The sequence below is a fragment of the Catharus ustulatus genome, chromosome 3 (assembly GCF_009819885.2).
Source record: "Catharus ustulatus isolate bCatUst1 chromosome 3, bCatUst1.pri.v2, whole genome shotgun sequence".
In the NCBI taxonomy this organism is placed as follows: Eukaryota; Metazoa; Chordata; class Aves; order Passeriformes; family Turdidae; genus Catharus; species Catharus ustulatus.
This window is the reverse complement of record NC_046223.1, coordinates 10,705,649-10,731,988: the sequence shown is the minus strand read 5'-3', so window position 1 is coordinate 10,731,988 and position 26,340 is coordinate 10,705,649. Positions and strand designations below refer to the sequence as shown.

The 26,340-nt window shown below is 39.6% G+C and overlaps 1 long non-coding RNA gene across 1 annotated transcript in view; it reads left to right on the top strand.

The window, feature by feature from the left end:
• LOC116994509 overlaps positions 1–26,340 on the top strand; it is a 56,712-nt gene that overhangs the window by 15,673 nt on the left and 14,699 nt on the right. Inside the window, exons 2-3 of the long non-coding RNA XR_004417505.1 lie at positions 23,154–23,680; positions 25,497–25,583. This is a non-coding gene — a long non-coding RNA (uncharacterized LOC116994509). The remainder of the gene's footprint in view (positions 1–23,153; positions 23,681–25,496; positions 25,584–26,340) is intronic.

Sequence of the window (26,340 nt, the reverse complement as noted above, 5' to 3'; positions counted from 1 at the left end):
TTTCCAACCCAAAAGGTGCTCTGAATGTGAAGGTAAGAATGACCTAAAAGAGTGGGAAGTGTGAGTAATGTTAGAGAGAAAGCAGAATCCCCTTGACTCATTTTCAAGGAATTCCCCTCCAATTCCATGGGATACAGAATCCATTAAAAGTTGGGCTGGAAGGTATCCCTCCTGTGTGTATGGCGTTACAGCAATCTGGGTAGAATGGTTGGATGCTTTCCTGTGGCATTTTTGCCCAATCCATTCTGAGGACAATCAGTTATGGAGGTTATGTAGCTGCCCTTTCTTTTGTGGCAGTTCTTTATGGTGCTTTGTGATGTTTGCTGTAGTCTTTACTTTTAATAGATGTGTCTTGAACAGAAATTTCATCCTATTGCTGCTCAGATCCATCCGCTCTTGAAGAAGATGCAGAGTTCATGTGAAGGTCTACTGACACTGCAGAGAGCAGAGGGGTTGTTCTGTGTGTTTTGCAGGCTACAGACCCTGTTTATCTCTTCCAGCATTATGTTTTCTCTTTTCTTGCCTGCAGAGCCATGTTGACTCTTATTCAATAACCCCTAAACATGTTTCTGGAGAACTGCTGTTTAACCACATGCTTCCTGTGTTTGAGCAGTTAAAACTCCAACATCACTTTTTACTGGTCCTAGTTTAATTTTGCCCTATTTTTTTTCTGTCTATTTCTGTGATTTGTCCAAAGCATTTGAATCCTCTTTGTCCAGCTCTCTGCTACTGTAAAATGGGCTAAACTTTGTACAAATGAATTTTTGCTCTCCCTTGATTTTAAACTGGAATGTCAAATCATAATTATTCTTCTTATACCATGAACAGCTGACATACATTGTTCTGCAGATCCCATTGTCCATGTAACCTTAAAAAATTTTTTTTGTTCTTTGTTGGTGGCTTTACCTCTTCCTGCAGGAAATAAACCTGGAGTTTCAGGGCCAGAGGGTAATTCTTCACATTTAAGCTGTCTTACCTAATTTGCTGTTTTATTTGTTTCTACATCAGATCATAATGACACTATGGCATTTTTCATTAAGGGTGTCTCTTCCTGTCAGAAAATTCATATGACAGTGAAAAGTGACTCCCTAGAAAACTTCATCCACACCCTTGACTGTCTTTCTCAGAAGTTTTTGAGTTTAGAGATTGCTTCACCTCCACTCCCATCCTGTCTCCTTTCTAGCAATGTCAATACTTTCTGCAAGATCTACACGGCAGAAGTACTCCTTGCAAAAATATTTAAGTAGTATATTAATATTTAAGTAGTATATTAATATTTAAGTATTTAAAAAGTATTAAGTAGTATGACCTAAGAGCCAGTGCATTTTGGAGGAATCATTGTACATCTCACTCAGAAGTTAAGGGCAGCAGGCCCCAAACATCTCAGTTCCCAAGAAGGGCACAGACCTACTGTGCTGAAGAACTGTAATAGAGACAAGAAAATGAGAGGATACAGGCAGCCTAGACAAGATTTACAGAGTGTTGTAGAAATAAATACACTGCCAACAGCTTGTCACATGCTCCATTCACGCATTTACTGAACTCTGCAGAAATAGATGTGTTTAATCAAAGAACTGGAACTTTTTAAGATCTGTTGGCAAGTGCACCTCTGCCAGATTTGTTTTCTGGACATAAAGCTACGTCTGTAGCAGGGTGGAAAATATTCCTTGATTCAAAGATTTACAGCAAGAATGAGTTTACCAGTCAGGTAGATATTATACCACATTTTCACATGCATAATCTAAAGATTATGTGTCTGAAAATGAAACTTCTAAACTTTGTTTCTGAAATTTTGTGGGCCTTACAAATGACCTATTTGGCATAGAGATGTTTAATGCTACTGTATCTCTTTTTCCATAGACAATTTAACCCAAAGGAGAGGAATTATTTTTGTGGAATAGTGCTTTTAAATGAGAGAGGATAATTTGTAGTGCATGAAAAGATGATAATTCTCATTATTGCCTTTCTTTTATTTTTATATTCAGCATCTCCCACATCTCTGTGCAGCAGCTCTGATGACCAAAGACCTAAAATCTGGTTGCTGTGGACTCGGTGTTAACTTTCAATGATGAAAATAGGCTCAGGTCCAAAACTCCTATGTGAATATTTGCAATTCTTGTTAACCTTAGCAGTGTGTAGCAGACATTATAATTAATTCTAGGACTTCACCATCTTTCCTATTAAATTGCTTACCTATAATCTGGTCTAGTAAGAGGTATTCCCCAGGGCTCAGTATTAGGCTCAGTCCTGTTTAATATCTTTTATCAATGGCCAGGGTGAGGGGATTAAGAGCAGCCTCAGTAAATTCGCAGATGACACCCAGTTTGGTGGGAGTGCTGATTTGCTGGAGGGCAGGAAGGCTCTGCAGAGGGACCTGGACAGGGTGGATCCATGGGCTTAGGCCAGCTGTAAGAGGTTCAACAAGGCCAAGTGCCAGGTCCTGCACTTTGGCCTCGACCCCTGCAGCACCACAGGCTGGGGCAGAGTGGCTGGAGAGGCTCCCTGCAGAAAAGGAGCTGGAGGTGTTGGATGACAGCAGACTGAACATGAGCCAGGTGGGCTCAGAGGGCCAGGATGGCCAATGGCAGCTGGCCTGTATCTGGAATAATGTGGCTAGCAGGACCAGGGCAGTGATTCTTTCTCTTTAGTTGGCACTGGTGAGTGCTGTGTCCTGTTCTGCGCCCCTCAATTCAGGTAGGAAATGCTGGAGTGAGTCCAGAGAAGGGCAACAAGGCTGGTGTAGGAACGGCTGAGGGAGCAGGGGTTGTTTAGTCTGGGGAAAAGGTGGCTCAGGGGTGACCTCATCACTCTCTACAGCTCCCTGAAAGGAGGCTGTAATCGGGCAGAGGTTGGGCTCTTCTCCCAGGCAACCAGTGACAGACAAGAGGACATAGTCTCGAACTGCTTCAAGGCGGAATTCAGGCAGGACATCAGGAGAAATTGTTTCACAAGAAAGGGATTTTAAATATCAGAATGGGCTACCCTGGGAATGAACGGAATCACTGTCCCTGGAAGTGTTCAAGAAATGACTGTATGAGACAGTGCCATGGTCTAGTTGACAAGGTGGTGATCAGAGGTTGGGCTTGGTGTTCTCAGAGGTCTTTTCCAACCTAAATGACTATGTGGTTGTGTGTAATGGCTCCTTATTAAATGTTAATGTCCTCTGGTCCTTTTTACTGGATATTGTTCACCATCCATTATCTTTCTCCAGCTTTCAGCTTTCTGTCCCTGTATTTTATATTTAAAGATAAACTAAATAACGATAAGAATCTCCACAGACAAATGAATAAAATAAAAACTGCTCTATTTCTTCAGACCAAAGGTTCAGCAAATCCAGAGTCCTGTTCCTGTTGATAGCTGTAGATGTATGCTTGGAGAAGATTAAGTGTGTAAGTGCTAAGATTAATGTGTCTTTACCAATACTCTCCTAATCCTCTAGTACTTTCTAGTCAGGGGATTTCCTGATCAATGTGTAGAGTTTTCAGAAGGAGTTATCATCTTGAATTACTGAAAATATCATGTGGTCTCACCATCCTTTGCTAAGAAGTTCTCCAGGTGGCTCTTCATACCAGAGAGGGTTTAGACCTCCTTTGGTGTGTTTTGAATTTTGCTTCCACAAGCTTTATTTGATGATCCTTTGCTCTAGTATTGGAAGATTTTGTCCTCTTGAGATTTTGTGCAGTTGTTTAGGATCTTACCACACCCAAAATAATTTCTCTTGCCAGATTGCAGTGTCACAGCATGTTTTGTTTTGCACAGAAATATTGTTCAATGTGCAGGTGTGTGTGGATGAAACTTAGCTTTCTGCCTCTGGTTTATTGCAGATGACTAAGCTGTGTATGAAAGCTGTTGCAAAGGAGGTGGCTGAATCCAAGTTTCATGCATTTTCATGCCTGTCCACTCCCAGCAGCTTATTTTTGGAATTAGTGAAGTGTTTCTTGTTCTTTCCCTCAACATCATCATAGGGTTGATTGTTGACCAGTTCTCCTGCAGAGAAGCTGAATATTTTGTTTTTGTTGTTCCTGCTCTGAGCTGGTATAGAGGAATGAATTGTGGACAGTGAGCTCTTGGGCTGATATAAATCTGCACAGCCCTGTTGATTACAGAAAAGCAGTACAGCTGGGTTAGCCAAGTCTTTTGATGTGTATGGGAACTGCTTAATTTCCTATCATAAAAGTGGTCAAGTGTGTGCCTGACTTCAAGCATCTTCCAAAGAACAGTGCTGAAAAGGAGTTGATGCAATAAACCTTCTCCACAATACTATATTCCTCCTCTGATGTTTCAGTATATACAGTAGTCAAAATGTTCACACATGGGTTATTATTATTATAACCCCCAGTGAACTTGTCTCCCCAGCAGGAACTCAGATATACAAGATAAAGTTAATTGGGCTCCCTTTCAAATGGAGAATTTAGACCTCCTTCCGGCTTTTCAGGTAAAGGAACGTGTTTTGGACTGTTGTTATCTCTCCCTTTTCCCTTGAGCTATGCTAAGTCAAATACTGTAAGCTGATAAACATTATTCTAACATTGGTAACACTTGTATAAACTCTAGTGCTGTTCCCTTCTTAACACCTCCCACTTCCTTGCATCCGTGTAAATTCTTTGCCCCAGCATGGTGCACAAAGGTCCGATATGGATCGTGTAACACGCTCAATACAATGAACGCTTTCTTTCCATCTTTGCTGCACTCTGGAACTCTTTTGCTTTCCTTCTGTTCAGCGCCGAAACCCAGGCCAGCTTGCCAGTGATTTATTGGATATTCAGGGTTTCCAGTGATTTACATTTTCCATCTTCCCTTGAAGGCATTCATACTGCTTCAGGAGGATGTGGTGTTTGGCTTTAATGTAAAATATTCTTTGCAGTGATTTTACTTCTGAATTCAATAGTCTTACCTTCTTTGTAGGAGTTTTAAAAACAGTACTACTGGCTGGATTTGGGCTTGAGAAAGAATAAAAGGAAAGTTTCTATTTGCAAGTATATAAAAATGTAATAGTTTTGGTTTGGTTTTTCTTTGCTCTGGAAAGAGAGGAAGAATTCTTGGTTTGACAGACCCCAATGAATTCATTTGGAGTATAAAATTAACTCAATCTTTTCATAGGTATTCATCTAATTAGAAGGTGCTCTTTCTCCTCTGCTGAAGGTCTAGGCAACGAATAGAACCCTTCCCTTCCATGCATAATCATTAATGAAGACTCAGCCTTTGTATTTGGGAGCATTTCTGGGAATATTTATGAAGAGATTGCATCCTTTGGTTAAAAAGTAAGATCAGACCATTCCTTTCTCTCCCCCTGCCCTGTGTTAATTTCCAAGTTTGTTGAATAAAAGTTGCTATTTAGCCTTTGGTTCAGGAACCTGAAGATACTTGTTTTAAGGGATTCACCAGCAACTTCTGAGTTTTGTCTTTCATCTTGTCTGATGCTTCAGGCAGTGAAGTGAACTCCCTGCCTTAAGAAGTACTACCTTCCTAGGAACATAAATTAGAGCTTCCTCCTGCAGCAATTAAAATAATTCTGCTTTTCCAGATAGCTGTGAGTGTACAGGGCACAGGTCCCCTTTGTCTGGAAGGTCCAGCTGACCCCAGCATTTTCATCTTCTGGGGAAATAATGTGGGCTGCGGGATACGTGACAGGCTGTGCTTCCCTTTCCCTTCTGCTGAGGTGCCTGCACAGTAGGAGAACGATTTATACATCCCCTGAGAGCATAGGAGACCAAAATGACAGCTACAGCATAAGATTTTGGCCCTCCTGAGACGCTGGCAGTTTCATGGAACTGGCTGTCCTCCCAAGCTTTCTCCCTCTGTGCCTGAAGTCTCCCAAGCGCAAATTGGTTGGGCTCTGCTCCAGAGACAAGTTACAAAGAAGTTACATCTTTCAGGTGTGACAACTTAACTGCCTTAAGACTGTAAGGCTAAGTTAGCTGCTGGTGATCCTCATCCTGCAGTCCAGAGTGGTTCCATTTGTTCTGTTTTTTTTCCTGTTGTACTGCTGATGGACTAGAGCACATGGAGTAGAGGGGCTAGCTGAGGAACGAATAAAGGGAGAAGGAAGTTAGTACCATGGAGTAGTGCTGTTACACAGTAGCATTTGCTTTTATTGTGAATCCAACAGCAGTGAAATGAAACCACAGGAGAACATGATTCTTCCTCTGTGATGGTTCACCTGCTGCAGTTCCCCTGACTTTCTTCAGCCTCATGACTCAAGCGAATAAGAAGATCTCTTAGAGTGTAATGTCAGTTTGTTTTATTTAGCTCTAACATCCTTGGGCCCAGAGTGAATATCTAAAATCCATCAGACAGGATCACTTGTAATATCTTTGAATAAAGCTGTTGAACTTAAGCTCTTGTAAAACCTATAAAGCAGTTTGTCTTTCTTTTAATATCATTGTTGCATGCTATAATTTTAATTGCAATATTATTTCTTGTGAGGCTTTTAAGGATTACTTCTCGAAAGTTGGAAAGGTGAGAATGACAATGAAATCTTATATCAAGTGTAATTTTATGGTTATATTGTACTGTTCCCCAGAAGTATGGATTTGAGATTGGTGTCGGCTGTAAGCGAATCTCTGGGGCATAACTGAGAAGAAAGTGCTAAAACATGACTCTTTAGCCCAGTTATTTTAATGTCTGCATTGGAATGAATTTTCAGCTTCTGGAACTTCTTTGATCATTTCACTAGTGTCATGAAGTAATTATAGAAAAAGAACTAGTTCTATCCTTAAATATACTGTATTTGTCACAAATTGTTGGAAACTGGAGAGCTGAAAGGATTGTGTCTGAATTCCTAGAACCAAAACTGCATGTGTGCTCAAATGCAGACTTGCACAAATGTTTGAAATGTCCCATGCAGTGACTTCGGTCCTGAGCATGACTTACTCTTTCTTAGTGTTCCTGTTAGAATTATTTTATTTTTCAGTCAATATTATTCTCAGCTATCCCAGAAGAGAAATGAAAATTCAGTTTTGTGGTTATTGAAATTATTTGCAAGTCTGGATGAAATTCAAATGTTAGTTTGGGCTGAGTAAAAGGACAAAATCTCAAGAAAGTATAAAGAAAATGTTTTAATATAGATCTAAAGGAAATTTTCCTTTCTTTTAATAACATTTTTAGTTTTTAAAGAATATATATTTTTAAAAAATACTTCTGGTGCAATATGACGCTTTCATTCTATCCCCAAAGATTTTCTTATTTATTCATTTTTGCTGAGAAAAATTTGGTTTCTGGTCACCCTGAGCCTACGCATTTTAAAACTTTCTTTCATATTCATGTAGCTGTAGTTAAATCTGCAAGGTTAGATCATGGGGATAATTGAATGAAAGGGAGAGTTGTAGGACACTGCCTTTGCAGAAGCTTCTCACAGCATGGAGCTTCCTTCCGATAAAGCAGTTTATTAGCTCATGCCTGCAACCAGCTGGACCTTGAGCCAAACCTACCTTGGAGCCCATCCACCCCGTGGTCCTGACAGTGTCACTCCTTTGTGGGTGACCTCTTCAAACTGGTCAACACTCATGACCACGCCTGAGGTTTTTTTTCCTGTGTGCAATCTGCAGGGGCAACTTAAAAGCTGAGGTTAAAAGGATGACTGGGCCCAGCAAATGCATCTGCAGGTCTTGAGCAGAATGAGACTTTTGTAGAAGATTGCTAATAGGAGATCCTCTGTCTTGCTGGGAAGGAACTGTCCAGGAACTAGCAAAGATGGATGGTAAATCTCAGATCCTGATCCTAGAAATGACCAGACTTTGTTTCAGAGCTTACAAAGCTGTCAGAACTTACTGGTTTCAGACTCAGCCCTGGGTGTCATTCCTCTGAGTGCATTCTGGTTGCACACTTTGGAAGGGTATAGTGTATGTACCTGCCTGGGAGCTCGGCCTGAACAGCTCCCAGGTAGAAGTACATTTGGAGAGGCAAAACCCCAGGAATTATTCCTGCACTGCTAAGCATGATTTGCACAAAGAACAGGAAACAAATATGAATTTTTTTAATAATATTTAAGTCTTCATAATATTACATTTTCATCAAAAGCTCATGTGGAATGTAATTTATTATAACTTTTTTCCTCTTCTTCTTTTATTTTAGACAGTTCCAAGATTATATTTACTGTCAAAGTGCTTTACGAATTGAGGAGGTTTAAAATTATTTTTTTTCTAAAGGGATTTTTGAAATTTTGTGTGGCTAACTCATATTTTTAAAAATTACCTAATGAAACTTGGGTCTAGACAGAGGTTGATTTTATATAAGTCAGGGCATATTTCTTTTTCTCCCTTTGCAATCTCACAATTGAATGACTTCTTCCTGACATTAATGGGAGTCACACATTAATAAGGAGAAAAGAGCACATTCCCACCCTCTTGCTTTAAAATGTATCCAGGAGATAATATGAAAGGCTTTACAGTCCTAATGATTTTTTCCCCCTAATGTTTATTTTAAAAAGTGTTCCTCCCCAGGGGGTTGATCCAAAGCCCATTGAAGTCAGTGGGAATTTTTCCATAGAATTCAATGAAGTTTGGATCTGGTCCTTAGATAGCTCCGGGAGGTAGCCTGCTCATTTTTTGCAGCTGTCCTTGGGGGTGTTGGAGGAGAACTGCTGCACTGGCAAGTCCATTCAGTGCAGAGCATGCTATTGATTATAAAGCATAACTCCTGCAAAATTTCAGCTGGAAGGGAGTGGGAGGTTCCACATAATAATCAATAGCACAATATGAAACTATATCAAGGAATTGACATTTTAACAAACACTTCTAAAACAACAAAGAAGATGAGCTGGTTTTCATTTAAAGGGCAAGCTCCCCTTTATTCTTGGGATTCCAGGCAGATTAGCCCTGGTATGTCCTCAAATGCTGTACTGAACATATTCGTGGTGCTTCCTGATCTCTTTGCAGAAGCAGCAAATGGAATACTTGCCTGTCTAAATGTACTGGATAAGTTGCATGTTCTTGTTTGTTTTGTAAAGCTGCTAAGTATCTTGTGAATGGCAGATACTCTGGCAAAAAACAGAAATAAGATAGTTCAGAGGGAAGTAAACTGAAGAAGGTGATGAACCTGTACAGTATCTGCTTCTTCCAGTTCTACATTTTTCCACTGTCTAGTGGCATGAGATTCCTCTGAAGCTCTATTTTCACATCTATTCGCCACTGCTTATTTGTTCCGTGATTACTTAAGTGTGCTGATGAAGGGAGATTAATAAGGACAGGTAATGCATGTGTACAGTTAGAGTATATTAAGGTAAAAATCCTAATTCAGACCAAATGTTAATCTTGAAAGAAGAAGTCGGGCTCATTCTGTTCATGGCAGCTCCCATGCACATTCCAGTCAAGGCAAACCTGTGTAAGAGTTTGCATGGAGCAGCTGGATACAAAGGTTTACCAGCTGTTCATAGCCAGATCTCTGTACCTGCAAGGAGTTCCAGGAATTTTTTGCCTAATGGGTGCTGCTTAGGTTCAGCACCGGGTATGTAGCTGAGGGTAAAGGATGGAGGACCTCTTTGTAGAAATGTATCCTTGTCTCTTATCCCAAGTGTTAAATGTACAGTTTGGTTGTGGTGCTATTGATACTAAAACTATAATTAGTCAAACCCTGTGGTGATTCCATCCAAGACAGGGCGGGAAAACTACCTTATTTTTCTGTGCACTACTTGTTTTGTATTGAGATATAATCACACAGGGCCATGGATCTTTTCCACTACTCATGAAAATATGTAACTACAGCCCCCAAACATCTGTACACTGATGTTAAGGAGATATAGGAATCTAAGACTAAACAGGAGTTAGAAGGCAAATGATGATATTCTTCTCAAAATCAATTGTATAAAACTTGATAGTCAGACAAGGCCATAGTTCAGTTCAGCCTGGTGTAGCTGCTTGTCTCAGGCAGCAGGAGACAGTCTGTGAGCATGCATTTCCTCGACAGGTTCTCCTAGCCTTCACCAGATTGTTGTGATGGGGTTTTCTGAAGTGCTAGCTGTTATGTAAAACTCGCCAGTGGGGAGCTTTTGTCCCTTTGTGTTCTCTCCCATAACTTTTTCATTCCTTCTTTGGCTGTTAGTGTTCTTGGTGCCCTGGGGCAGGACCACCAAGGTGAGAGTCTCCCTTTCATCTTATACCACTTCCTTTGAAGTTCACTTGGCATCCCTCAGTTCAGGGTTGGAAAAGACTGACCATCCTGGTCATCATCTTCATGACAAAATTTTATCTCTTTTTCCATATATGCAAATATCAGGAGAGTGGGAATTGGAAGGACCAAGTTTAACACTTTCATATGTAGGCTTGTTCTGAAACAAAGACATAATTTTGAAATATTAGTAATTTTATTTAAAGAAATCTGTAGTAAGTATGTATTATTAACTTGGACTTTTGTACTGAAGAAGTTTACTGTAACTTAAAACACATTGTTTTTTGAAATTTAGCTCTTGGGAGTTTATTTAGTTTTGACTGAGAAACTGTTAAATTCCTTATTACTGTCATTTTGTTCTCATCTGATAGAAAAATTGCCTCATTTTATTAATGTTCTTGTTTGTCACAGTGACATTATATACAATAGATCTGTTTGTATCTTTTTTGTATTTCTGCTTCTTAAGTCACCCAGCTTTCCACAACAAACATTTGAAATATTTCTTCTCCTCTGCCTCTTTATCTGTCTTGGGTTGAAACTGAATAGAACTGATTAATGGTTGTGAGGGTGAAGAGGGATAGAAGAGGAAACCGTGTGAAACCTCTAATTACTTTAATCCCTTTTCATATAAAATTTGGGGAAAAAATAGACCAATTCCCAAATGCAAAATGAAGAATGCCACTGGTTCAGAAACAGAAAAGCTACCCAAAGGGCTCTGGGTGAAAGGATGCAGGAGCCTGGCTTGGGCTGGTGCTCCACCAGTCATGTGGTTGGATGGGCCTAGGTGGCTAAAACACTTAAGTGCTTTTTGAGGAGCTGGTGATGTTCCTGCTGGTATATTACTGATTGGCATTAATTTCTTAGAGGTGGATTTGGTCCTTGGGGCAGGGGAATACAGGTTGATAAGCACAGATTGTGGACTGCATGCTTTGTTGAAGGTTACCCAGTTTCTGGACTGCAGCAAGGGTTGGAACAATGCCTCCTGTGGCTGTGTGTGTGCTCCATGTCCCACTGAAGATACGTGTGTGCAAATGTTGCAGAACAGATGTTGGTCAGTGGGGTAAGGTATTCCCCAGTGAAGAGAGGGTGCAGTATTTCTGAAGGCCTTGTGCACCTTCTACATTTCTGCCCTGCAGCTGAGAAGGCACGTGCATTGTGCTTTTTTCCTGGATGTTACATGGTTTTAACATCTCTGTTGTCAATCTGACCTTTGTGTGCATGACATACTGTATTTATTGCATACCTGCATGTGTATATAATAGTGTCTGTATGTAATAGGCATGCAGTATGTTTTGGATTTAGCCTTTCCCTTAATTTGTTTCTTTATCACATGTAGCTCTCTGTTCTTTTATGTGCTTGGCACAGCTGACTATGTTTTCATTTCCAGGAGATGAGTCTTTTCCACCATCACTGTGAGCTGTGAAGGATCAGTGCTCTCAGTTGCGTTTAAATGGATTTAGGGAGCCAGTTGGCATTGACTGTTCTAGAAATGTGATAAATATTTACTTAAATCTATACATACATTTAAATCTCACTCCTAAGACCCTTTCCCGTCTCCACTGAAGACATAAATGCTTTCTCTTTTTTCATCAATAGTTCTACAAAAGAAGGAAATTTGTATTTAATGAGGGCCTGTCTCCTGGTGTTTACAAATTCCTCTGTGACGAGACTACAGCACTAGCACATGGAGACATTTATACTCTAATAGGATTTACCTTTACAAATATCTGAAAACCTTTTAAAGCAGAGATTAAATTGTTTAGCTCAATATTTAATCTGTTACTTCCTCTTTAAAGATGCCCAGTGGAATTTGTCATACACCGAGCTGATAACACGTAATATTGATCAGTCATAAACATAAAACAGAGAAATCTCAGGAAGTCTTCTGCAATCCTTTTCTTTTTAATTAAATTTTGATCTGAACTGCTTTTGATTAATTTTCTTATTTGTAAGTATGTGAATTCTGGGGGCCAGCAAGTTTCTTAAGTTGCCTGGCATTGGTCTCTGGTGAGTGGCTTCGCTCAGGAACAGTATGATTGCATTTTTATGGTTTTCAGATATTTAATAGCTTCTTCCTGTCATTTTCTGAATGAGTGAATAAGGTTTAGCCCTCTGGGAGCCAGCACAGCATCAGAGAGTGGAGAAAATGACTCGAATCTGTGTACTTGACTGATTGCCTTAGTCTTAATTGTTCTCTTAATTAGCTGCAGTAGCAACTGCATCTGGGGAGAGATCGCGGTATTGGTAAACAGCTCCACCTTGGAGCCCTGTGTAATGCCTTTTGGAAACATGACAATGAGCTCTGCATCTCCGCTGAGACACAAACCTGCCAAATCTTCTGCCCCTGAAGTCTTTGGTTTCCTCGTGTGATCTGTCACTTTCATCTGTGAGATGCAGGCCCCCAACTGTTTGTTCTTAAACAAATTAAGCTTTAATATGCCAAAAGCCAGCTTTATTGAGCAGAATAAGGGAAGGGGAAAACAAAAGAGTGTCGGTAGAGGGTTGTTCAGACAACTTCAGGGTGTTATCCAGATTAGAAGTGGGAGACAGATGTGCTTTAGGGAGTCAAGGCAGGCTTGAAATGTTTTATTGTGGGAAATGCAGGCAAACTAAGGTCACAGAAGATGTCTGGTGTCAAAGCAACCTTTTTCCTGTGGGGGTCAGCTCAAGCCTTCAGCATGAGCTGCTGGCACAACCCAGCCATAGCCTCCAAAGGGAGCAATTTGGCATGTCTGAGGAATGAAAAATATTGGATGGTGGTGGAATTGCCCATCAGTCCAACTTTGTTTCCCATACACTCAGTGATTCTCTGAACTGAGCTCTGGGAGTTTCAATGAGAAGTGTGAGGTTTAAGGTTGTATTAAGATTTGTGTCATTTAATCCCTACTTCAGCTTTATAATGTAGTCTTACTATAGCACAGAAAGTGCAGTAATAGGCATAGTGGATCCCTAAAGCTGGTGGTTTTTAAGAATATCTGCTAATTCTTAGGTGCTTTCATTGCTGAATATCTGGCTTAAGACTGAATTTAAACTGGGTTTTATTCATCACTGCACCCACACTGCAAGTGCCCATTACAGTGCCTATGGCATTCCATGCAACAGGACACTGGCAGTAGGAAATGTGAATTAATGGGATTTTAAAGACTGACTGAAGCAGGTTTGGAGACCAAAACTGTTTTCCTATTTTTAATTAAATTTCTGTTTCTTTAATCCTGCAGCAAATAAACTCGCTGTAATATTGCAATATTCCCTTTACAATAAGCAACATATTCCTTTTCATGTGCCTATCCAAATGAAAAGAATACTACTGGATTGTCTGGTTTTGCTGCTGCCAAAAGGAAATGCATGGAAGGACATGGAAAGGTTTTTGCTGTGTTTTACCTGGCTTTCCAAAGGCCTGTTTTTTGACTAGTGAGTATCTCTTTCTTAAGGACCATCAGTGCCAGAAGTTGGGTGTTTTCTATCTCTTACAGAGGTTTAGTTCATAGCATCATTTGTTTTGTTACTATAAATCAAACCTGTTTATTAGAAAGATTACACTTAATCTGCACAGTTCACCTGTTTCCTGATTAGCAACAACTTGTGATCATTTTGCATTGTAGAGGTGTGAGATTTGGAAGACTTCTCCTGCAGTAATATTTTAGATGTCCTTACTTTGGAAGCTTTTCTGTACTTAGAAACCCTTTGTAATGCTAAATCTTCTGTTGAACCCTGTACTGAACTTTAAGCTGTGGAAAGAAGGCAGGTTCAAGTGAATGATGAGCAGATAATGTGCATGGGATAAAAAAGGCCATTTAGTCAGGTTTGTAGTAGTTAATTCTAAAATTAGTAGTGAAGGTTAAACTACATTTTATTATATTAGGGGCAGTAAAATTCTTTAGGGAGCTAAGGATGCTCAAATCCGGGATCAGAAGTGGTTAAAGTTTTACAGCAAATTAAGTCATCTGATGAAACAAGCAGAAATTAAATCTAGGTAGCAAATTCATGCTATTTATTCTAACCATGGCTTTGCTATTTTTAAATTTTAAATACTGAAAGGGTAAACCAGGTAGTTTAAAAAAATGTTGTTGAAGTGAAAAAATGAATGCATTCACTGTAACTGTAGCAAATATTCTTGTTGTTCTGAGGGCAACATAAGCATGAAAACCATTTGCAGCTGCAACAGACAGATGTGAGAGAACATTCAACAGGGCATTAGAATTTGGAGGAATGTGACTCTAAATGGGTCATCCTTTCCTTGGTACTGGTTAGCCCTTCTGATCAAACAAGACAGATGTGAAGGTGAGTTGTAGGCAGTGAGAGAATAAATGCAGTGGATTCTGTATCAAGGCTCTGAGATAAGATTTTGTTGTACAGGATGCATAAAATAGAGGTGAATAAAATATCAAATTCTGGTTTTTTATAAAAAACCCACCAAATTAGTTAAAGTGGTTCCTCCTGATACAGCACCCAGTTATTTCTGTGTGTATTCAGTCTTGGAAGACACTTATGTCAACTCATTCTCTTGTGGTGACTAATGATAATACTCTACTGTTTAAACCAAACCTAAACCCTCAGAGACAGTGAGTGGATTACTACCACAACTGTACCAGTATAAATCCACAGTTATCCCCACTGGCTTCAGTAAAATTACAAATTCTTGGAGCAACCAGTTCCTAATGTGATCTATTAATACCATTATTAAAAACCTTAGTTAAAAGCCATGAGTTACTGAGTAATATGTTCTGAGGGTCAAAGATAATTAGCAGCAATATACCTAAAAATCTGTTTTCTAATTTTTACTATCAAACTGAGATTGCAATTTGCTTTGCACTAGCTCTACAATGTTTTTAAGGTAACTTGGGCAAATTCTGCTTCAAATTTCCTATCCCCAGGTGGGTGAAGATGGATTTTGTTGGAAATAGACACTCGTGCCCGCTAGAAGGTTTTTTTAATAAAGTGAGATTAAAGTGAGATTAAGAAATAATTTGCTGGAGATTTCTTGTTGCTTCATTAGCTATGTGCATTTCTTACATCTCTACCTCAAGATGTCCCTCTGTGTTAAACAGGATGATTCACAAAAGTTTTGCCTGCTCTGTTAAACAAAAACTGTCTGTGCCTCCCTAGTTTCTTGTTTTCCCCAAGCCTCTTCTGGATGTGCTTGTCTGTGCTGCTCATGGAGAATTACGCCATGAAATCCCACAGTGTTTGGAAACCTCAAGGCCCATAATAATAAAAAAAAATTGACAGTCCGTCCTTGATTATTGGGAATGCCAGATATGTTATGAGCACAGCCATAGTTTCTTTCCCTGCCTTTAGTCTGGGAATAGCAGAGCCATAGTTTCTTTCCCTGCCTTTAGTCTGGGAGTAGCAGAGCCATGTTTTGTGGGTTACTGTGCTGCCTGGTGTGGCTTTGGGGTGTGTTCAGGGATCCCCATGTTCCACAGTCAGAAGCATCACAGATCTTCTTTCTATGTTGAGTGCTCGTTGTATGTCCCAAATAATGGATCATGCAGTTAATACTGTTTTTTTTTCTGGATTATTTTCTTCTATGTTATTACCCAACATATTGTGAGTTCACTGTAGCTTAGAGTGGTATTTCTAAATCAGTTTAGTAATCATAAATGTTAGCTGCAAAGGCAGAAGGTGTAGGTTAGTCAAGATGGGAAGTTAAAAGCTGCTATTTGTGATCCTGTTTTGTAAACGTGATGCTCTTTCCTAGAAGTCAAAGTCCCTTGCTTTGGCTTTCAATCTTACTATTTGCTGTTCGTCTTAAGCCCTGATCAGCCCAGTGTGTCTATTTTCCAGCCCAGAGAAGTTATCTGCTTTACAGAAGTGGGCAACTGAGGCAGGATGAGAACAAATGAGCTCAAAGTTGCCAAATTCACACAGAAGGTTTTGGAGGGCAGGGGATGACTTGGAGGGCATGCTAAGCAAATCCATGCAAAGCACCTCTTTCCGGTCCCGGCTTTTAATGATAACAAAGGCTGATCTTATTCTCAAATCTGTTTTGCATTTGCTTCTACAAGTAAGGGCTTTAAATATATGCAGTCATATTCCGATTTTCTCAGGAAGTCCATTAATTGCACATACCTGAAACTTTTCTCATATATCACTGTGCTTCTAAAAACCCCCAAATTTCACTTTATAGTGAAATAGATTATTAGAATATGAGATTATGGTGTGAATGCCCTCAATATCTTCCTGCCATGTGCTTGACTACTTTCAATAAAACTACAGGTAGTGGGTACATTTTAATTTACACCACGGTAATAGAATTAGGCAGATTTTTGGTTAATCTTCATAGTGATTAACTAAAAAAGAAAGATTCAGATCTGAGTGAATATTTGAATCACAATTAATAATTTATTCAATAAATTGTTTGTGCAGATTGCAGAATTCTCTGATTTATTTGCTGTAGGAAGTTGCTCACAAAGTTCTTCAATTAATAATTCATTGTTTGAAGATTGTTCATAAATACATTTGTGTGCTTGTGATTTGTAATTCATATTTTATAATTGTTAGTCTTTTTTGGCCTGCTGTCTGGTTGGACAATCAGCTTTCCTGATTAATAAATGTAACTTGTGAATATTGCAATTCTGAATTGAGGTAGAAGTAGAGATGATTTTTAAAATAGTTTTGTTTGTTTGTTTTTTACTTAAAATATGGTACTTTCAATATTTGATCACTTGTGCTATTTGTGTCCAAGAATCAAAGTTTGGATTTGAATGCCTACTTATACACTCAATTTCCATGTGTATATTACACTGAGGAAGGGTGATACAAAAGGTCAGTCAAATCAAAACCCAAAATGACAGCAAAGGCAACCAAAAAATTAGTAAATCTGCTTTGCTGTACTGAAATGCATAGTCATGGGCAGTTTCTCCCCACCTACCACTGTCCATTCAGCTCTACAAGAATCGTATTCAGGTCAGCATAAAAGTCTTTATTAGTCATTAATTCACAGGTTGATAACAAAGGTGACGGAGATTTTCCTCAATGCTTAGAAATGAAAATGTACCTGGTAACCCTTTGGTTTTTTCATGACCTTTCTGTGTCTTGAGATGAAAATCTGTCATCACTGAAGCTAACAGCAATCATCATGATTTTTGGTTTTCTTCTGGATTTAAGAGTAAGGACTGATTTTCAAGGTAGTGTAATAATTAAATTTATGTAACCTGCACAACCTGGATTCTGAGAATCCAAAACTTTTTACTCAAATACCTATTAATACATTTTTTTTTCATAGATGCTTTGTGCCAGTACCTGGCAAAACATTGCCAGGAGTTAATTGGGAGCTTGTGGAGTAGGATTTCCGTTGTCTGTGACAGACTAAATCTCCTGGGTCTTTGAACATGCCCCAAAAAGTTCTGGCGGTGTTTATCAGAAGTCATAATGTTTTCCTGAGATTTGGTAGGTAGAAGAGTGTATTAAAAATTATCCTAGGTGTTTGGGAAAGATCTGCATGAATTTGGGCATAAAAGACTTCTCAGAACAGTTATGATTAGGTTCCTCCTAAACCAGAAGAAAAAGATTATACATCTTTTTTACATCCAAATTTTATCTCTGGTTGAATACTAACAATTTTATATACGAGTGACTTAACTTACTAATACCAATCTTCTTTATTTTGTCAAGAACTGATTCAACCCACATAATAATTATGTAAACAACTGTCCATGCTGTGCCAAATTCCATCCTGACTGAAGTGAATATTTGGGATATATTGACCCAGAGCTTTTCAGTGTTTCAGTGTAAATATTCCTGCAATTCTGAACATTACCTTTTTTTTTTTTTTTTTTTTTTTTTTTCCCTCCTGACTCTCCATTGTATTATCTTTGGAAGAGAATAATGTCAAAAGGCTTTAAAATGTATATATATTATTTTAGTGATTATATTATCAAAACCCCTCTGGAATATCCTTGCCTCTCTCTCCTTAACACACTTCTCCATTTCCCCCTCCCCCTGCTCTCTCTGGTGTTTTCTCTGAGAGAGCAAAGTAAAAATTAAATAATAGTTGACAACATTTGGTTGGACTTGTGCTCAGATTCTCTCTATTATTCATGTGATCTTTCTTATTATTTTTCTTTTTCATTCACCGTTATATTTTATTTACTTTAATGAGCTGGATGCTGGGCTTCAGCCTGGGACTGGAGAGAGATCTGGTGTGCTTTCAGACTATTGTTTCTCTGTGGTTGAGATTAACGTCATCAGGATTTTCCTCTCTGTTATATATTAAATCTTTTTTTTCCTCTCTCCCTCCCTCTCTCATGTGTGAGAAGTACCTTGGTGATGGTCATGAAATAGAAGCTACATAAAAATAGTCAATACATGTTTGGAGTCTTTCATTCACACCTTTGTTTATGGAGATAATGTTAAGTGTAACAAATCTCCAATTTTATTTGTTTCTCTTTTCAAATCTGAGTTGGATTCTAGCAGAAGAAATATGTACATTTAAATCAGACTTGTGTAAATTTCCTAAATTCTCATTTTCTGCAGAAATTTCTGGTCAGCAGAAATTAGTGAGGTAGCCCTCACTAATAAGCCAGTATATACATGTGGTGTTAGTAAAATAGTGACAGAGGACAATTAAAGGCCTCCATATCTCAGCGGCAAAGGGCAGAATGGGATTGAATTGCCTTTGCAGATCCCCTCTGCAGAACAAGTGTGTCTTTTGGTCAACTTGTTGAGCTAAATATGCACTTAGGGCTGTAGTCAAGTGGCTTAGATCCTCCCACCTGCCTTTTGCTGGCTGTAAGCACTCAGAGGTGCCTGTCCAGGAAGAAATGTTACTCAGTTTTAGACAGAACATAGTCTGTTGTGTTGTTTTCCCATAAAGGCATAATTTTGGAGAAGGAAATATTTAAACCTTTGGTATTCAAGGGATATTTTTTGTCTGAAAGCAATGTTTTCAGTGTGTCTGGCAAGGTGGAGCATCTAATTTTTGGTTGATCGCCATAAAAATTAAGAGGATTTACATCTAGAAGTTTAGCAAATACTTCAGTTTTGCTTGGTCTTGAGATAGAGTAATATTAACAGCAAAAAGGAGGCACATGGGCAGAGTGCAGTAGCTGGAACAAGGGCTGTTTCCTCAGATAGTCCTCTGCCTATGCATGCCTCTCTTGAAAGGTACCTGTCTGTGTTGCATTTTTTCGTTTACTGAATAGGATTTACTGTATCAGCAGTCTTCAGCACTGGGATAAAAGGGCAAGCTGAGAATGTAATGAAGTCCATGGCACAGTTTCTCCTCAAATTAAGAAATACTCTACAGTTTTGTGTGGTTTTTTTGTTTAGGCTGTTTATCACATCAGATTCCCAAGGTGTTTAAATCAAGACTCTTTTGTCTGTTTTCAAAGAATTTGGTTCCTAGGGTATCTACTTGAGCCCATTCAGGTGTGTTGAATTATATGCCCTTTTTCTGTTGAACTGCATTGCTATCTGAAATTTTAGTCATTGTGGAAGAGTATCTTTGATTTTGTTTGTATTTCTTCAGAGTTAGTCTTTATTCTTAACCCTTCTTGACCTGGAAAGGCATTTGTATTGATCCCAACATGTGGATCTCAGACTATGAAACTTAGGAGCTCAGAGCTGACCCTTGAATGTGTGGTGAATCCATCCTCATTCATTTTGGCAGAAACAGGGACTTAGATATCTGTTCTCATTTATCCTTTGGAATCACCCATTTTTCTCCAGCCACTGCATCTGGGATAGATAATCTTTAAACTCTTCCCTTCTCTGAGAAACTCTCTAGGTTTACCAGTCCTGTGGAGTGACATGAATTGCAGATCATCTAGTTAAATGTGGACTGAGTTGGGGCTGAGTTGTGAAGGCACTAACCCCAAAAGAACTTTTAGGCTTTAAGAAAATTCAGTCTAATCCTAAGACCTCTGGAAAGAAGGACTCTTTTGAAGGGTTGTTTTGAAAGGGATGACTCAGTGGAAGATCTGTCAGTTGAGGCTTTCCTTTGTGAAAACTCCTTTGCAGTGTGATTCTACAAATACTGCTTCTGCTTGCAATGGTAGTATAGAATAACTCTCTCTGATTCTTGTGTGTGAAGTTACAGGTAAATTGATCCATAATAATTGATCTATACTGCAGCTAGACCAGATCAGCTACTCAGGAAGCAACTCAAGATGCAGCCTGAAAGTTTCTGCCTCCAAAAGATACAGTTAAAGCATGGTAATGATGTTTGTGTTTTGCTAATTGTACACTACGCTGGGCTTGGCGCAATGGAGGTTTTGGGTCATAATGGCTTTGCTTTATTCTGACTACATTTGCTAGTGTATTATGGGCACCTTCAGCAACACCTTGAGCAAACCAAGCCATGTACCAGAGTGGTCTTTTTTTGACATTAATTAATTTAAGCGATGCAGGGGAGTGACTGCAGAAGTTGTTGGAGTACTGGTTCATCAAAAAATGCCATTTGTGCATTAACTCTGTTTGTGAATAACAACCTGCCATCCATATGTTTCTGGCTTATCCTTGAAACTCATTTTCTAAATAAAGTTGAAGCCTAACTAATATGGTATTGAGTCCCTTGCTGTTTCACTTTGTCAGACTTTCCAATAAAAGACCTGTGTATGATGGCTTCATGCTTTTGGTATGTGTCAGAAATAGTTCTATGCATACACATTACAAAATTAGGATTTAATTTTTGTTGTGAGCCCTAAAAAATTAGATTATATAATTATTATGTTTTCCTTTCTTATCTTTTATATTTTTAATATAATTTTTGAGGATGCCACAGGGCACTCCTGCTGTGAATTATCTGCAATAAACTCTCTTAAACAGATAAACATCAAAGAGCAGTAATGTTTTAAAATGAAGCAACCTGCATTCAAAATCCAATTGCTTCATGTTGTAGATCTCGAATGCTTCAGCTGCTAAAAGTGGATGGGGTTTCTCAAGGGCAGAGGAGTTGCATTACTTGACTTTAATGCAACAGGGATCATTCGGGTGAAGTTGCTAGCAAAATCCATTTGTTTTCACAGGAACAGGCTTCCTTCTATTTTTTTCTTCCTTGTGGAAGATATCAAGATTTGAGTAAATTCTCTGCTATCAGGAATCCTGCACTTGTATGTTGAGTGTTGTCATTGAATGAGTTCACAAAATCTTGCAGACTCCATGGTGAATTCTTGTGGATAATTTATTAACTGCAAACTTCAGTAGGAATATTAACTAAATAATTCCTTTTTAAATAGTTTAGAGGACTTTCTGTAGTCTGGCATTCATGTTGAACCTAGAGCTACTACTAGAACTGAAGTACCAAGCCTAGATTTTGTTGAAATGCTTTCAGTGTGACAAAAGGCCCCAGATTTGCATTTTGGAACATCTACTCCATATAGCCAAGGCACTCTACTTCCTAAGGCTAAGGCTGGAAAAAGGTGGAAAAAGCTACAGGTGGAAAAGCCACCTCCTGACGGTAATGTGAATACAGGATCAGAAAAGCAGGCACTCATGTTGCCCAAAAAATTCTCTGTGACAGTTAATAAGACCTCACACATAGACTGTAGGATGTTTAGAGTCTCACCATCAAGGGTTATGTTTGCCCTGAGCTCCTCAAGATTCTCCAATTTTCACCCTGTCCTTGGAAACAGTTGTGCTTTGCAGGTGCAAAAGTAAAAATATTTATATTTGCATTTGATTACTCTGTGCTTTTAATGATGCTTTAGCTGTGTTGCCTCTTTCATATATTTTTCTGATGATCAGGTGTCCTGAAAAAATGGTTGATAAATTGGTACTTTGTTTAGTTTTAACTTGAAATAGATATGAGGCTGGGGCAAAACTGGAGCTGAATAAAACTCCCTATTTAAGCGAAACCTGTATTGAAAGATCCAGCCTCCCTAATACAGTAATTACAGGGTGCTATCCTTAGTGAGGTTAAATAGCTCCCTTTAGTGTATCTGTTTGATCTTGAGCTGTGAATTCCCATTCTCTCGTGGGTGTAACTGTAAACAAGAGGATTAACATTGCTTCAGTGATGTTTTGCTTAAGTGAATCAGAGTTGAAAGGGTGTCTCGAATATCTGTAGAAAACTTTGTGTGTTGCAGTGTTCCTGTTCTATATATATGCACAGTTCACCTTTCATGGTAAACTCCAGCGATGCTTCAAAGTTTGAGTTCATTTTAAGCTTTTTATATTTTGTTGTTTTTGTGAACCATTGTGAGTTGGGTCCTCTGTCTCTGTGGTAGTGACCACAAAGAGGCTGGGAAGTTCCAATCTATTGCAGCCATCCTTTCAGCTACATATTTTTTTTCAAGACTTATCGCAGAGAACAGATTCTCACCAAAAGATATTCGCCAAATTCCAGGTTTCCTGAAGTGCAGTGATTGCAAACAGTGACTCTACCAGGGATGAGGGTCCCTAGGAGAGTGGAATTCCTGTCTTCTGTTGGTGCTTGGAGTTCAAGCAGAGGAAGGACCGTTTCTTGAGGGGAAGGTCTGATGCCATTCCATGGCTTGGTGCCCGTGTGTGCTGTCCATCATATCCATAAGGCTCCCCCGCTCCTCCTGTTGCTAACTCAGTTCAGGACTCTGAAAAGGAAAAAAGAAAATGGGGAGAGAAGAGCATGAATATTTTCAGTTCAGTCCCTACCTGGCATGGAGAGGCACCTGTATCATGTCAACAGCTGTGAGAAAGAAGAGGAAGGAGCAGCATCCCTAGAAACTTCTGCAGGGCTCCCCCCACTGCTTATCCACTCTTCAACAGCCAAAATCTACCATTAGAGCACCCTCTGCACATGCATTTTTTAAATTAGGACTTTAATTGAAAAATACAGTCCTCTCCCTTCTCTCAGTAATCCAAGTAAAAGCCTAATATCTTGATTCTTTTTTTTTACCTTAACTCAGCCAGATTCGTACTGTGCCTGACACCTCTCTGTGACAGATTGATATATTGAGGGTTTCCTTGTTATCTCCTACCTTTATCTGATATGACACTCAGAGCTTGTCTGTGTCAGAAGTTACATCTACCTCTTTAGTTGTGGCGGGAGCCCAAACCGTGTCTCTTGGAGGGGGCTCTTCTATGATTCCTATCCAGGTTGTCAATTAAGTCTGTTGTTTTCATTTCAGCATGCTTGGTTGGTCTGATCCGAAGGAGACACTCTGCTCTGCTTGGAAGCATTACCTTCAGGAGAACAACAGGAATTTTGTGGGCCCTGTTTTGCTGCTGGAATCCTTTGAGGGAGCAAGCATTCATGTTCACATGCTATTTGTCGTTTCAAAATTATTTAAGAAACCACCACAGGGAATTTTTCCCCCAGTGACCTTTGGCAGAGGAGCTGATTGGTGTGCCCCAGCTGCAGACCATCATTTTCCTGGGAAAGTTTTAAGACTGTCAGAAAAATGACAATATTCTTTCCTAGCCCTTACTGACATGTATGGGCTTTGCTGGTCTTTCCAACTCCAGTTTGGGAGGGGTTGTTTGTTTTCCTTTTAAATGTTATCCTGCCATCCTCCTTTTTTAACAATGCTGTATATACATGAAGACTTGCTGTGTATTCAGTGTGGCACATGGATGGAGTCGATGCTTTGAACTACTTTTGCAACAATGGATTATGCTTGACTGATAATGAAACCATGGGATAGACCTCAGGGAGGTGAGTCATATGTTAATTTGTTCTTGACGTTTCCTTGGTATGTTAAAAGCTGTGATCTTTCAGAAAAATCTCTTATTTTATTATATATATATTTTAAAGCTACTTCCTGAGGCCATGGCAGATGCTGTTTTGGAATGGCATTCAATGAGTTGTTTAATGTAATTCAGGACTTGGTTGGCATTCTGCTATTGTGCGAATATTTTTGGTACTTGTTTTACCACAGAGATATTTTATTAAGAGTGGCACATTGTTATACACATGTGGTGCTATAGAGCTCCAGAATATGCATGGGACATAATGTTGAACTGCAGAAACACAATAGCAATGAGTCACTGAAATCCCTTGTTGGTCACAAGAGTTTGAACAACTGCAGTGATAATCTTTTGAGACAATGTACAACTCCAGTGGTATTTGCTATCTGCTCTGTGGTCTCCCTCAGTTAGCTGCTTGATTGACTTGGCTTTGTGGGTATCCTAATCATGTTGGCACAGTCACTTTGATTAACAGAGACATGCAACTTGGAAATCTCTAGGCTTGCACCGACCTCAATAAAGTTGTGTGCTTTAATTTCAGCTGCATCCTGAGGGCACAAGAACTGTTTTCACAGCTTTCGGTGATGGTTGGCGAATACTGAAATGTGGGGTTCAGAGGAGTCCATCTGCTTCTCTGCAATTTGTAGGCTCAGAAAAACAAAGAGTAAATAAATTTAAAAAAAGAGAAAGAAAAAATAAGGGGCGAATGCAGGATCCTTAAATCTGTGTTATTTTTCTATGGCCTTTCCCAGAGGTCCCAGGTCACCTTAAGCATTAGCTTTAGCCCTTTCTTTGGTAATACAAGAGAGTAGTCTCATCAACATGATTTCGTTTGTGCCTAATCTGGCCAATCTTCTCCTGTTACTTCTACAGTATATTTCTAGGTGTCATGCTGAATGCTCACTTGATCTTACTTAATTTCTGTACTCTGTCTTCTGAGAGAGTAGGCTTGTTTTTAAAGCCAGGTAAACAGCTTTGCAGGTCCGTTGGCAAAGTGAGGGAAAGCTTAATTCCTATTATGCCTCAGACCAGAAGAAATAGAAGTTTAATATCTCATATTACATTTAAGGAAACTGAGTGGATATGAAATCCATGTGGTGGTTTTTACTAGTGGCAATTCCTCTGCAAGTTGGTTCTTGATAATATTCCCCAATTTTCTACTTGTGTTTTTTAAGGAAATATATTTTCAATTGTCATAATCTACTGCTCTATGGTCCTTGAATTACCATCTCCATGACTGAAAGTAAGGATGTCTTCTAAAAGACAGCTCAGTCAAGCCAGAAGGGTATTTGACTTAGATACTGTGAAAGGCAAAGTGTCCAGTGCTGAAATTTGAAATAAAATGTGTTTTTGGGGGGTCATCCTATCTCTCCACAGATATATATTTTTAAAGTATGCTTTAGATGGGGTAATTCTTCCAGCTGTTGAAAATGTTTTTTTGTAGAGAGAGTTTGTAGATGCCTGCAGTTACACTAAAGGTAGTTTCCTGTTTGAGTGGTTTATTTGTTTCCAAAAACCTTAAGCTTGTTTCTTGGAGCCCTCTCTCTTTCTTAACTCAGCTCTACCTTGTCTCACAGGGGTTACCAGGTCACATGCACATTTCAGGGGAGTTGTCATTCAAACTTTAAACTTTCCCATCCTCTCTCTGTGATGTTGTTGTTTGGGGTCAAACCTCATGCCTCCATTTCTCATTGAAGAAATTGTTACTTAAAATATACCACACCTGTTTCCTTGACCCACTTTGCCTTAAGCCCTTTTTAATAAGATTTTTTTTTTCATAGTAGTAAAGAGATGAGGGATCCTGAGACCACTGTGCCATGTGGGACAACAACTGAATGTGTCAAAGAATGTGAACATGAGTCTTATCACAAGTGAGTTGTTTCCTGGTGTTGAAATTTCCCCCATTTACAGTTATCCTTCCATTCCTTAAACATTTTGTAGGTCTTTAAAAAAAAATCATTATTTAGTTGGAATTTATAGTAATAACCTGTTCTTGTCCAAAATAATTGTGTTTATTAGTGATTACAGTACAGTAAATTCACGAATACAAGCCGCACGGAATATAAGCCGCACTGCTGGTGTGTTGGCAACATTGTTGCCTTTGTTAATAGATAAGCCGCACCCGGAATATTAGCCGCACTTTAGTTCGCAGCGAACTGTCACGAAATCGTCATTTAGTAACACAATCGCGGGATCGCTGGGGCTTACTGGCTTACTGCCGACCTCGGAAACATTGTTTCCAAGTGAAAAAAGACACACCCTTTATTTACAAGCCGAAAAAGACAGGAACAATAGTGTGGTCATTTTGCGAGCATTCCCAATGGATCCGCGTTGCCTTTAAACAGCCGCTCAACCGCGCGGGCAGGCATCTGAGCTCCGAGCGGAGCCACATCTCCGTGCTCCGTGCTGGCACAGGAGCGGCCGTTGTAGCCCTTGCGGCCCGCGGGGGGAGCGGCCCCGTTTTAGCCCTCGCGGCCCGCGGGGGGAGCGCCGCTCCGGCCCTCGCAGCCCGCGGGGGGAGCGGCCCTGTTTTAGCCCTCGCGGCCCGCGGGGTGAGCGCCGCTCTGGCCCTCGCAGCCCCGCGGGGGCTAGCGGCCCCGTTTTAGCCCCCGCGACCCGTGGGGGGAG